Source organism: Gymnogyps californianus, chromosome 4, assembly GCF_018139145.2.
Source record: "Gymnogyps californianus isolate 813 chromosome 4, ASM1813914v2, whole genome shotgun sequence".
NCBI classification, from domain to species: Eukaryota; Metazoa; Chordata; class Aves; order Accipitriformes; family Cathartidae; genus Gymnogyps; species Gymnogyps californianus.
The window spans coordinates 83,358,964-83,371,255 of NC_059474.1; the positions used below are offsets into that span (position 1 = coordinate 83,358,964).

At 49.5% G+C, this 12,292-nt stretch overlaps 1 protein-coding gene across 1 annotated transcript in view; it reads left to right on the forward strand.

Annotated features, from left to right (window-relative positions):
- The first annotated feature begins 10,009 nt into the window (after positions 1 to 10,009).
- SLC4A4 (solute carrier family 4 member 4) overlaps positions 10,010 to 12,292 on the forward strand; it is a 190,909-nt gene continuing 188,626 nt past the window's right edge. Inside the window, exon 1 of the mRNA XM_050896615.1 lies at positions 10,010 to 10,068. The gene's annotated coding sequence lies outside the window, so the exon portion shown is untranslated. The remainder of the gene's footprint in view (positions 10,069 to 12,292) is intronic.

The window sequence follows — 12,292 nt, forward strand, 5'->3', positions numbered from 1 at the left end:
TGCCCTGCCTTCCTCGTTGAACCCAGCGATCCGCTCACAAGCTGGTGGTGTCTTTGCTCTCGTTTCTGCGCGGGTTTTTTACCCCGGCTTTGGCTGCCGCCGGCCGCTCTGTGAGCTGGTTTGGCCCTTGGATTGTGTCAGGGAGGGCGTCCCAGAAGCGGATGCTCCGGGTGGAGGGTTTCTTTCTGCGCTTGTACCCTTGGAACCACATTGGGACCCTCACCCTCCTGGGATCTCACCGTAATATATGTTAATACATTTCAAGGGGGAAAAATGAGTTGAGCTAATGCTACTTCCAGGGCATAGGTGGCACTTGGGATAGTTGCACAACAGGCCTAGGAATACTACCGGTGCTTGGACATGTATTACGCTGTCTCTGCTGCAGGAGAGAAACAAAGGATGTTGGTGCCCTGGGCTGCATTTTCCCACCAAAAGCAAGGCTGAAAATGAAGACAAAATGATGCCCTGGAAGGCAACTCTTTGCTGCTCCACTGCAGATAATAGCTTTGTAAGAAAATGCTCCAGTCTTGGAGGAAGACCTGGTAGGTGCCTTGAGGATGTCCTCTCCCTTGGTGGGGAAGGATGGGAGCTTTGAGACGGGACCATGAGTGTGGGGGGGAAACGCAGGCGAAAAGTTCAAGGCTGTGAGAGATGGAGCTATTCCTCATATGTTTGTATTAATAAAATGATATGTGAGATTCTCCAAAGGAAATATTTTATTCTGGTGTTGTGTAAGCATAAAATGAAAGCTTGCCCTTTGACTGCACTACTGTTTTCTTAAAATGCTCCACCAGAACACGCTGTCCCTTTGTATCTGTAAATACTGTCATGCCCCGAGTCCCGTAAAGCGCACAGAGCAGAATGTTGTCTCAAGACAGTCATCTCCTGTTGCTACATAAATGTTGAGGTGAAGCCTGAGTTTATTAGTCTTCAAGGCAGAAGATATTGTTTCTGCACGTTTTTACTTCATACAGTGCCTCAATTTCTATTAGTCTTAAGCTGATACGCCTTGAGTTTATTTTCCTTACTGGAAGCCCGTAGAAGCTGAGGCCACTCGCATACTTCATCTCTCTCTTGTACGTGGCAGCCTGGTCCCCATGAGCTGTTTTTGCAGATGAGTGCTTCTGAGGTGCTTCACAACAAGGCTACGCTGCCTGCCCTTGCTGTTGCTTGCAGAACACCGCGCAGTCCTTGCCCTTGAGCTTCTGCTCGACAAATTGCCTCCTTCCCGTGGAGAGGAGATAGGGGTTTGCTCTGATGTGGGCTGTTTGCTGCAGCCTTTTTTAGGGACTGCTGCTGGAGGTAACCGCAAGAGGTATTCAAATAGGTGGTTTCAGCAACAGGTCTTGTGGGTAGATTTCTCCTTGGTGCAGTTCCTCTGAACTCGCTGGTGTTGCCTTATGTAAAGTGCAGAGCTCAGCTATTGCTGAACGTTGGGAGCAATGGGCAGAATATCTGAGAGGGTTGGCCCGGGAAGGTTTTCATACCTAAAGGTATCTCTCCAAAGGTCTTCAGATGGAGTGCGTTGCCTTTGGGTGATTTCAGCTCAGGCTGCTTCTCCCTTCCTTTGTGATGAATTCCTAAGATCTGGGGCTACACACTGGGGAGCTACTCCTCGTCTGCCCGAGCTTGCAGAAGTGGCTGTAGCAGAAGGCTGCTGGGCTGGGAAGAGCGTTGAAAGAGCAGCCGGCTCTCAGCGATGCTTTTTCCCTTCTAGCCTCACGGCTTTTGAGCAGTCATCTCAGAGGCAGCGTTGTGTTCTGCTTCGCCTTCCTCTGTCCCTGCGTTTCTTAAACCTGCACGATGATGGGAGAAGGGCTCCGACAGCAGCGCCGCTCCCCCAGGAAACGGGGCGATGAGAGAGGGCAGCTGTCGGTAGTGTTTTTTTTGTCCGGATCTTCCCGTTGCAACGGTAGTCCCCAAGCACCTGAAACTTTCTGTAGGAATGCTGTCTGCGACAGTAGCAAAGGTGTCACGGCTGCTGGGGTGCAGCCTTCGCTTGCCCACAGGGGACATGGCAAACCCTTTGCTAATAACGGTTGTGATTGTTTCGGTTGTGATTGTGCGTAACCTCTGAGTGAAAAAAGAGCAAAAGCATCTTATGCAGGGATTTTTCTGGGTTTGGTTTTTTTTTTTTGGCCTTGTTTTGGCTTGGACAACACATTTATCTAGTTTCACTTTCACTCTGCTATTTTTTTTTTTCGTGGGACGCTTTGCTCTTCAGACTATCCTCAAGCGGCAAAGACCTTTTGGAGTTACACATGCTCCTGGGGAATCGTTGTTTGCTATAAAATAGTCTGTTTCTGTTGGAATTACCAAACAAATAATTTAAAAATCATTATGTCCTCAAAGCTTTATTTATAGAGCGCAAATTTCTGGCTAAGTATGACCTGCCAATGTTTGTTTTTAAACGTTTTGTTTCGGATACATTTATATAAAAGAGTAGAGAAAGAGCAAGAGGTGTGGAAATCCAAAGTAGTGAATGATAATGCTGCTGTTTAATTATTTGAAAGGAAAAGCAAACTTTTCTGATGACCCAGAATAGACAATGGGGTAATAAACTGAAGTCCTTCCCCCCCGCCCAAAAAAAATCAAACCAACAAGCCAAACCAACCTTTGGTGTAGATAGCGTTATAAATTGTGTCCTGCATAAAAATGACCTGGAGTTTAGAAGTGAAATGACAGAAGGGAAAATATGATCGAGTTATTTTAACTTTATTGCAAGTACCAGTTGCTCCTGTGTAGCCTTTTTCTCCGTATCAAAAGAGGGCCCCTCCCCAGGGGGAAAAATAGGCAACACTTAAAAAGCTCATCAATGGAAACACTGCTGTTCACTGGGAATAAAGAGTCTGTGTTATTACAATAGGAAAATGGTTAAAGGCAAAGAGCTGAGATGAACTGAGAAGAAGAAGAAACTTTTAGATGAATATCTGTTGTTTAAATTGGCTAAGTAAGGGAAAAACAATGTTCCAAGAATAACCTAAACAGTACTGGAAGTCAATTAATGATTAATTGTCTGGAGCTAAGCAGTATAGATCTCCGTGGACTTTACTATGTAGTTTCCTGTTGTGATAGTTTTTATAGCTTTTCTCAAATATCGATCGCAAGACGTCACCTGAGAAGGACGCTCAGGTGTATACAGGGTTGGATTAGGTACAGAAGTTGGTAATTTATCAATATGGTACCTGCGTTACTGATGCTGCCTTTAGAATAAGGGGGAGCCACCCATATCTTGACTTCATGGTTGCTGAGATGACAAACATCTTTATCAAAGGCATTTCCTATAAATATTCGCCTTGTGGCTTATACCATCGAAAAAGTTTTGTTCTGTTTCATCAGATTCAGCCATAAGCAAAGCCTTTCGGATCCCGTGGCGTAGTTCTGGATGCGTTCGCCTTGTGCAGAGAGCATTCCTCGGCAGGAGGGGCTTCACAAAGAAGTTGCTTTTTCCTGTGGCGTGCTGTTATTTCGGATTTCCTGCTGCTGCCATTTGGCATCTCCAAAACCCCGCGGAGGTGTCCGCAGAACATTTCATCTTGCTGGAGGCTGTCAGATATAGGGCACCTTTTGAAGAAGACTGTAATATCTGGTCTTGGATGTTACCAGCTGGAAAGCTGTTAGATTTGAACCCCTTAGCTAAGTCTAGAGCTATCCTCTATCTCTTGTAAACAATTGCATTGGAAGGAAAGGTCTGTTTCAGAACCACCTTACCGTGATTTTGGGGTGGGGGCTTGGCTCCCCGGGCACAGTTATGTATCCAGCTGGGATTTTTTTTGCATCAGGAAAAGATGTAGTCTTGAATTAAGAGGATCACAGTGGCCTGCCAGTCAAGCTACTCTTTCCTGTAGGATATTCGGTGCTCGAGACCAGATGCTGTCAGCGTAGGAGAGGTGAGGATGCGATTTTAGAGAAGCAGGCAGAGTTTGTTTTCCTGATGTACATTGCTTCCTAACCCTAATGTCTGTCACCATCTGCTTGTTGGAAGGTATCTTCAACCAGAGGGCAAGAAGGCTCGTTGAGGGGGCTGCGGATTTTTGCCAGTAAGTTGCAAGTTTTGTCTACGCTAGCCATGTTGGCGGACTTGGCCTTACCCTGAGAGTGGGTGAGATTTCTCCGTGTCCTTCTGCTCAGCAATAAAATATTGGAAGCTATCCTGAGCTGCTGCACAGCGAGAAGGATTTTGATAAAGATGATGGTTAATACTTCGTCAGGATTTGGTGCTCAGAAGAATTGGTTTGGACCACAGTACAGGTGCTATACAAAAGGACTGGAGAGCATGTTGGCCCCTGCCTCTGAGCTTTCATTTTGTTGGCCCAGGATGCCAATACCTGAGGAATGAGGAAGAGAAACTCATCTAAACGACAGCTGGGGGAGAAACTGGGAAAAGAATAAATCCTCCTGACGTAAATACTGCTCCTCTCATTAGCAGCCCACCTGTATGTATCATATCGCAGAGAAGTTCTGTACCCCATTTTCATGTAGATACGATTAGCCTTGTGCTAAAGGGAGTTGACTTTAGCCCTGTGATTCCTCTCCTCTCCTGAGACGTAAAAAAAATCTCTGTCCCTTCTGACCTGCTTTCTGCATGGACTGGCTCTGAAGCAGAGAAGAGGCAATGTGTTTGAAAGCACCGAAGTGCTTCAAGCCGGCTGGGCGGCTCCGTTCTTCTTTAGCCCTCTCCTCCTTTACTCATTCTAGAGGGGGTGAGTATTTGTTGTTTCAGTATCCCAAGAGTTGTAGGTGGCGGAAGCGTGCGTTTCAGCATCCCATGCTCCGGTGGTTTTTGTGGGTGTGTAAACAAACACGCTTTCTTTATTTTAACAAAGCCCTGCGTTTTTGGCTCTTTGACCAAAGATTGGTTTGGCTTCACGCCCTCGAGCGCAGAGCAGGACGCGACTTCAGGCGGATGAAATCGGCTCGAACCGTCCCGCCGAAAGCCCAGCTTGCTTGCTGCGAAGGGGATGCCAGCCGCTCGCCCCTCTCGGAGAGGAGCTGGGCTTTGCTCTGGCCCCGTTCTCCCGGAGGGGGGAAGAGGGGTTGCTGATCTGGGGGTGCCTGTGGCCGGATTTTGGGGGGGGGGGGGGGGGGGGGGGGGGGAGGTTTCCAGCAGAGGGCCCCCGAGCAACGCCGCAGCCTCGGGCAGGCTCCCTGCCCTCCTGCTGCTGCTGCTGCTGGCCTGGCCCCGAGCAGCTCGGCGGCTCCTTGCAGCCCTGCTCTTACCGGATGCGATAGGCGCGGCAGCGGTTCGGTGCGCGGAGGAGTTGGCTCTCGCTGGAAAGATAAGGGATGTTTTTGCAAGGAAATATCAGCGTTTTTAGAAAATGCAGTCCTGGAGGTAGTAGTCGGTAAGAGACTGGCAGGTCTTGCTTACAGATCTGTGCAAAGCACAAACTGGTCTGGCTTCCCAGTCAAGTATAACACACCACTGATTTTCATATGTTCTGATCGCCAAGTGTTTAACCTTCCAACCTTAACTAGAGAGCTACCGAAAAAGCTTTTGAGGTGAATACGCTGTGCTATCAGAAGTTATCAGGAGTATTGGAAGGTACCAGAAGCAGTTGACGCAGACTATGAAATCCCCATAGCTCTCTCCTTCTTTTGATGTGAACGAAGAGACTGTTGTGGCCTATATGGCTATCAAAGGGATCCAGGATTGCTCATTGCTCTCAAGCAGATGTGATGTATTATTAATGATAAGCACATCAAGCACACATTGCGGGGAAAAAAACCTAAAAAAACAAAAAACCAGACCCTTAAGCCTCCAGCATTCGATTCTGTCTTACCTCAGCTGAATATTTTTCAGCCCCTCCTGTTTCTGCCTCCTTGGAAAGATGAAAGTGTGAGCCAGCGCAGGGGAAGTCAGCGGGAATTTGGCAGTTGGCTTCTTTGGGCTCTGCGGGTGGTTTCCCAGTGAGTGGGCAGACAGTCGGGGGGCTGGATTAGGACTCTTGGGGAGTCTGAAAAGTCAGCTCCCCACTGCATGTCGTTTCCACAGCTAACTGAGGCAGGACTGTTAGCAAACGCAGAACCTGCTAATCAAGTTGCAAAGGCCAATAGGTTTACTTACATTAGACCTTTAGTAACTAGCTATCAGGTAATGCTTGCGGAGACGTTGAGTTCTGTCTAGATTTCCTGGGAAGCGGATGCAAAGGACGGACAAGTCCTGATTCTTGGTGACTTGAACACAAGCAGGGAATACAAATATGAGAGCTACAGAATTGTTTTTCGTGGTTGCCCGTAGAAATCAGTGCTACTGGACTAATTCAGCTGTAATACTAAGGAATGTAATGCAGGAATTTGTTCCATTGAGTTCAACACCTAGAATGAGCTGCATACCTGTATCTTTTTAAAACCAAACAAAACCACCAAAAAGACCCCAAAACCTCAAGGTCCTTAGGAATAGCCACGACCAAGGATTGAGTCCTGAAAACATGCGTGGTTCATTTTGTTCGTGTAAAGGGGATTACTTGCGTGCACAAGCGTGTTCAGGGTTGAGCCTGCTTTTGTAAATGATGATTTGGCACCGACGATTGCTCAACGAAGGAAAAGATACAAAAGGCCTCTTGGACAAGCATAACCGTGGCCTCTCTGCACCTAGTTCTTTCTATTGAAATAGTTTTAGCCTCTGAAACTTCCTGGCTTAGATGGAATTACTCCTGACTTAATCCAATGCAAATATTTTATCGCTCGGTAGTCTGCACAAAACCCTGGAAATGCAGGAGCTGCCAGTTTCCATCTAGATCAGCATCGTCTCTGACTGACAACGCTGCGGTCAGCATGAGCGGCTTCTGAGGAATCTACCAGAAATGCTGCAAGATATATTTTTGGAATAACCTGCCCACGGGGAAAGTTTTGCCCTACCAATTCCACTGAGCATGTGCGTTTATGTATTCTCTAACCTTTACCGTCGTAACTTTGGCTGGTCTCGTTACCCGTATACGCGTCAAACGCTGTCATTGGCAACGATACCTTGTGCGACCTCGCAGGGTAGTTGTGCGCTGGATGAGAAGGCAGAAAAATCATTCCTGCGTTTCGGCGGATGTTTAGTTGAACGTGGCATCCTGTCCTGTGCCGTTGTTGAGGCAGGCTTTTATTGCCTCGGTCGCGAGTGGGAGGTTGGCTTTGGCCAAGGCAGTCGGCACACCTTTGCTTCACAAAGTCTTTGTGCGCAGGGCTGAAGGCGCGGACTTGAAAGGCAAGTTTAAACGGATAGCCAAAGACTTCCCAAACCAAACTGTTTCTTCGTGGCATGTGCTGTGAATGGAAAGTTAGCGGGCTTTAGTCCTGAGCGGCGAGCTCATCTCCGTCTATTAAATCAAACAGAAAAAATATTGGAAATGACTGGGTAATTTTTAAGAGGGAATATGCGGGCCAAACTGTATAAGGAATGCCAAAAGGTACATATATACGTCGGACAAGTCGGCTCTAGCTGATGGTTTTTTATTTTGTCAATCACAATGACAGACAGGATTATTAGGTCATTTTACTTGGGTGTTTCTCTGTACATAGAGCGTACTCATTTTCAGACTTGGCTGAGATAACTGCCTTGGCTCTTGATTTAAGGACTCCTGGAAATGGTTTTGGTAGGGTTTTAGATCATTAAATGTAGTGAGGTATATTTAAAGACTGACTTAAAATCATGCATCCTAATGTCAAAACATTTTTTAGCCAGAAAATTAAATGCATAGGCTTAAGATGACAGTATTTTAAGTTACAGTGAACTGTAAGGAAATGGAATTGGTATGGGAGTTATTTAGATTTGTTACTAAAATAGCGAGCTAAGAGGCAGCTGCTGAGGAGCATCCGAGAGGTGCTTTCACTGAGGGATCTAAACACTTGGGGGGGACCCGAAAGCCCCCATCAGTTGTCGAAGTGGCAAGAAGTGACAGCAATCTTCTGAAGTAGCTAATGTGTTTTTTCTTCAGGAGCTTCCCAGTTCATTTATAAATAGAAGTGAAGCTGAAGGTACGAACTAACTGCAATATCAGTAGGGAGGTAAAGCGTGAAGAGAGTAGTCCTTGGTTCTAAGCCGTTGCCTACGCCTTCGGAAGAGGGGAAGATGCATAGTTATTTGGGTTAGGACTTGAGTCTTCTCAATTGAGTTAGCGCTTTGCTTTTGTTCATACAGGGACCGTCATTACTTCAAATGAAATATAGCTCGAAGCGATGAAAGTCATCGCTATGCTGTCAGTGACCCAGTGGAAACCCCCTGATAGTTCAAGAACAGGTACTTAAGGAATTTGATTTATTAAAGGGAGCAGAGGAGCCCAAGTTCTGACCAATTCACGTGCAGGCTGTAGGTCTGAAATCTTTCAGGAAAACATTAAAAAGCGGGTGAGGGGACAGTAGCTGAAAGACAGTTACCTGTTTTCCGAGGCTGGGGAAAGCGCAGCGGCGACAGCAGCAGAAGGGAGAGGGGGAATTGAGCAGGGAGATGGCTTCTGCAGCGCTCTCGCTCCAGTCTGCGAGCGCTCTGGTGTCTGTCGCTGCTGCTTTTTTTGCCTGTCCAATGGATTGCGTATTAGCCCCTAATACAGAATCGGGACAAGTGACAAACGTCAAGCTCGGTAGCTGGGGAGTAGCTGAAGAGGCCGTTGCCGTGTGGTAATCCTAAACCTTGCTGAAGAAGTGAGGTTTTTCCTCTACAGGGCTACAATAGTCTCCTTTGTTCCCCTGAGCGTCCGTGTCCTTTCCGCTGAGGGATTGCTGTTCTGCCATGTTACTTGTGAGCCGTTTGCACAGCCCCGTTGTTTAAAAAATATTCTATGGATCTGGTCACCTTGGCCTGGACAGTAAAGCTGAGCACAAGAGCCGCAGCTTACTGAACAAGATTTGGGATGTTGGTATTAGTGCTCTCTTCCAACACCAGTCTGGAAAGAACTTTTTGAAGGGCAATTAGTGTAAACAGAACTAAGCTAAGATATTGTTTCCTTGCAAAATTATTATGAACTGACCCAATGATGTTTTCTACATTTTCCCTGTGTTTTTGGTTTTGTTTTGGTTTTTTTTTTTCCTCCATAGCATGCGCTTTGGGCCAAGATGCTCCCTCGGTTGTGTGTTTTCAGCGGGTCGGGTTCCCGCTGTGGGAGCGTGCCACGCCGCCCTGAAAGCCCACAGCCTGCAAGAACCCCTTGTGGGGAACCCGCCACTCTCTTCCCCGCCGTGCCATCCTTCCCCGTACCACAAGCATCCACCGCTCGTGTTGGCGGCTGGCAGCTTGGCATCTCCCGGGCGGAGGAAGCGGGTGGCCATGGAAAGGATCGTTCGCAGGCAGTGGTTGGAAGGGGAGCTGTAAAAAGCCAGTGAAGAACTGATGGAAAAAGTGACGTGAGGCGGCTTTCGGGGAGCGTGCGGCCGCGGAGCGGGGGTGGGAAGAGGTTCCCGTGGGGGACAGCTCACCCACTCGCCGTGGGTCCGCGGGGCAGGACCCCTTCTCCTCCCTCCCCGCCCTACTGCTGGGCCGGCCGGGCACCCGGCGCCTCTCTTCTCCCTTCTCGCCGCACCTGCCCCGCCGAGGATCGGCAACGACCGATGCCCGGGGCGCTCGGTGCCGAGCGGCGGGGCGGAGGAAAGCGGAGAACGGGGGAGCCCCGGCGCTTCAGCAGCCCCGGCGCCGTCAGACTCCTCCTCCGGCCTCCCCGCCCCGGGGCCCCGTGACGCCGAGCGGCGGCCGAACGGCCGGGGAGGGGGGAAGCGGGGGATGGGATGGGACCGGGGATGGGATGGGAGCGGGCGAGGGGAAGTCCGAGCTTGCGGGCGGCTTTAAATGCGGACCGGGGAAGCCGCCGCCAGAGCACGACCGCTCCGCTCCGCTCCGCCTCGCCTCCGCGATCTCCGGACAAGCCGGTACCCGAAGCCGCCAGCGGTTAAGTTAGCCAGGCAGGCAGGTATAGATACACGTGCACCTTATAGGCAGGTATAGATACACGTGCGGGTGCGCAGCTATGCCCCGCACCGCCTGCTGAAGCCGCCGCCGCTCAGCCCGCTGCTCCCCGCCCGGCCCGCGGCTGCCCCGCAGCCCCCGCCCGCCGCCAAGCTGGAGGAACGCCGCAAACCCGAGCCCCGGAGGTGAGCGGGGCTGCCGGAGGGGACGGGGAGTGGGGCTCGGGGGGTGTGGGGGGGGTCCCGGCGCCCCTGCCCCTTCGGTTCCTTCCCAGCCCTTTCGGTGGGCAGCCAGAGCCCCCGCTCCCGTAGCATCCGAACCGGGGGTGGGCTTGCATCGAGCAGCGTCCCCCGGCCCGCGGGGAGTGGAAATACCCCCAGCTTTCACAACAAGGCAGATTTCTCTCCCCCCCACCCCGGTTTCTTTCCTACGGAGTTTGTCTCTATAGGTGCCCTTGTCCGGCACTCATTAGTAACTTTAAAAATGCCTTCACGGTGTTGGAAAACTTTTGTACGGTTTCATTTTCTCTTCAGCAAGCTGTCAGCAGCAGCCGGTTCAAGGAAATCCTATTTTCCACAAGTTTTTAGCGTTCCACCTGGTAGGTGGCCATATGGGGATATTTTCTTAGCTGAGACGAGCTCCTCGCTGCTTGTTTTCCCTTTTGTGAGCTTCCTGCTAAGCACTGCAGTCCAGAGCGGCTCTGCTCGAGAGCAAGCATGGAAATGAGAATTTAATCATCCTTTTGTTTGCATACCTTTGGGTTTGTTTTTTTTATGACAACATTAATTATTAATGGATTTCCCCTTCGTTAAGAGCGCATCCTTTTAGTACGTGCGTTCAGGAGGAGCCGGTGTACTTGAATGTGCCGAGAGCTTCCTGGTATTGCTCGGTGTGGGAAAAGGTGCCAGGCTCTGCGCTCCGAGGCGAGCGTGGCTCTGTGCGTGCGGCAGAAGCTCTGTTCAGTCGTTTCGCAGAGCTGCGCCTGTAAGTCAAGCGAGGTGCAGGAATAGCAGCGAGACTGGGCCCTAGGGCAAATCCGAACAGTAACAGCTCCGTCGCAGAACTGCTCCGTGACCTGTTGGAGCGGGTCCAGAGGAGGGACCATGAAGATGGTCAGAGGGCTGGAGCACCTCTCCTGTGAAGACAGGCTGAGAGAGTTGGGGTTGTTCAGCCTGCAGAAGAGAAGGCTCCGGGGAGACCTTAGAGCAGCCTGCCAGTACCTAAAGGGGCCTACAAGAAAGCTGGAGAGCGACTTTTTACAAGGGCAGGTAGCGATAGCACAAGGGGTAATGGCTTTAAACTGACAGAAGGTAGATTTAGATGAGATGTAAGGAAGAAGTTCTTCACTGTGAGGGTGGTGAGGCACTGGAACAGGTTGCCCAGAGAGGTTGTGGATGCCCCCTCCCTGGAAGCGTTCAAGGCCAGGTTGGACGGGGCTTTGAGCAACCTGGTCTAGCGGAAGGTGTTCCTGCCCATGGCAGGGGGGTTGGAACTAGATGGTCTGAAAAGGTCCCTTCCTACCCAAACCATTCTGTGATTCTGTGATAAATACTTGCTCTCTGTCGTTTCAGGGAGGTGCAGTTTACTGTGCATCTAAACGTGACTTGGTGCTTAGGCTGCTAGCTACTTACTGGCTTTATTGTTCTGATTATGCCTGAAATGTACGTATTTTCTATAGGGAAAAAAAAAAGAGGAAGAAACTTGGCTAGCTGGATTTAACAAAATGTGCAGAGTTGCATATTGTGTTTGGGAACAGAATTTGCTACTTACTAATTGCTGATGTGATAGCCTGCAGCAATACGCCTGGTTCTTACTGTGGTCGATAATCAAAAGGAAATTGTTAGTGCATTAAGAGCAAAGTACAGAGACACCTCCCCGTCCTCCCCCCCAACCAAAACCCCCCCAATACTTAAGGCTCCCAAACCCCAGCAACTATTTCATGACAGACTTTATTTTGTCGTAATAGTTCCCAGTCGTATGCAGAATGATTAAATGGGGTTGCTTGCATCTGTGTGTGTGGGCTCGTTCGCAGGCTTGCGTGTACGTGAACTGATTTGTCACAGTCTGTGCCCTCCCTTCTCTTGCTTGCCGTTCAGTGCTGAAGCAAGTGCTGAAAGACCTTTCCTAGCGACTTCTGTCACATCGGAAGATCGTGGAGTTCAGTTTTGCAAGGCTTTATTTTAGCGGGTGATTTTAGTTCTCGGTAACTTCACCTGCCTGTGAGCGTCAGTATGATCTGAAGGGCGAACGTTAGCACAGCCTGCAGCGATGCTTCTTCTGTGACTTCCCCCCCTGCCATTAGATGCAAATGTGAAGTAAACTCAGACACTTCAGTTTCCAAAAAAATATCACGGGAAGGATTTGCTTGTAACTTATCCTTCACTCCTGCCGAGTGTGAACTTCACGTTT